Here is a 1,616-nt window from a genome sequence, read left to right on the forward strand (position 1 = left end):
TCCATTGTTGCCTCCTTCGCGCCGATCTCTTCCAGATTTCCACCATCTAGCCTCCGCTCGAGAGCAGAATGGAGTTGCTGCTGTGCCAATCTGTGTTGTCGGAAAGGTGGAGGAGGACGAGAAGAAAGACCAACAAGGGAGATGAAAGGAGAGTAACACATCTCCGACATCATAGTACGCAAAGGGAGGAAAAAAGGGCAGAAACGATCGAACCAGGAGCTCCATCACCATGCTCTAGCGCCCGCCGACCGCGCTAGGAGGCGACACTTCAGGTGGAATCAAAGTAGAGAGATTTTTTTGAGACATGAATCAAAGGAGGAAGAGAACGTAGTAGTTTGAGAGGTAAGTTCGTTACAAACTCGTCCTCTCGTGGCCACATGGTCCACAGCCTCTCGGTCCGGTTAACTAAAAGGCATCCAGGTAGGTTTGCGGAGCAGTGGACCGTTTACGTGTATCAGGTATCATAGAGTTGTGTTGCGACGATGGAAAGAAGCAACTGAATATCCTATTCGACGCATTTTGCGTCGAACAATCGACGTTTCGCATAGAGCTCGCGATCGAGCGGTAACCTGGGCCGGCCCATTAACGTGTTCCAACATTTCTGGTTTTGGGAATGTTCTAGAGTTTCCCAGCCGGATTTTTCTGCTTTTGGAACCTTCTAGAAGGTTTCCCGAACCAGTTTTCTGTTTTCCATTTGGTTTTTCTTTTTTTTTCAATTTTTTTTTCTTCTTTCTTTTTCTTTTCTTTTCTTTTCCTTTTCTTTTTTGTTTCATTTTTATATTTCAAGTTTAAATTCTTTTTTTAATGTTCATGTTTCAAAAATTGTTCGGAAACTTAAAACCTTTGTGCTTTTAAAATGCTCAATTTTTTAAAAAATAGTCGTGATTTAAAAAAAATCATATATTCAATTTTTTTTTTGCTTTTTTAAAAGATCGTTTGGGAATTTAAAAAATGTTTCTGTTACTTTAAAAAAATCGAAATATTTTGTTCATTTTATCAGAACTTTAAATGATGACCGGATTTCAAAAAATGTTCCTATTTTAAAATATTGTTCACAAATTTCAGAAAATGTTCTCATTTCCAAAATTTTATTCACGTATCAAAAAAATTGTTTGCGTTTCAAATTAGTTTACGATTTTCAAAGTTGTTCTCCATTTTGAAATTTGTTCTTAAAATTCAAAATATGTTCATGATTTCAAATTTTTGTTCAAAAATTCAGAAAATGTTCATGTTTACGGAAAAAGTTCAGAAATTTCAAAATGTGTTCGCCATTTCGGGAATTGTTCAGGTTTGTCGAAAATGTTTCGTAATTTCGGTAAACAACTCAAATTTTAGAATATTGTTTGGGATTCTTTCAGATAGTGTTAAGTCTCCTACCGCTATTTAGTTTTTGAATTCTGGCGATGCATTTTTGTCATGAGTCATCTTCAGTCGTAAAGTTTGATTTCCAGGAAAAGCAAAGCGCGAACTGCCTTTTTTGCGATATTTTACTATCGCATTCGCGGGGCACCGTAATGGGCCGGCCCAGTCGGGCGCACATAGGAGGCAGCTCCCAGAAGCAAAGGAAGAGGATCTGAACCCCTCAAAAAAAAAAAAAACTGAAGAGGATCTGAAGT

The sequence above is a fragment of the Triticum aestivum genome, chromosome 1B, assembly GCF_018294505.1.
Source record: "Triticum aestivum cultivar Chinese Spring chromosome 1B, IWGSC CS RefSeq v2.1, whole genome shotgun sequence".
Taxonomy (NCBI): domain Eukaryota; kingdom Viridiplantae; phylum Streptophyta; class Magnoliopsida; order Poales; family Poaceae; genus Triticum; species Triticum aestivum.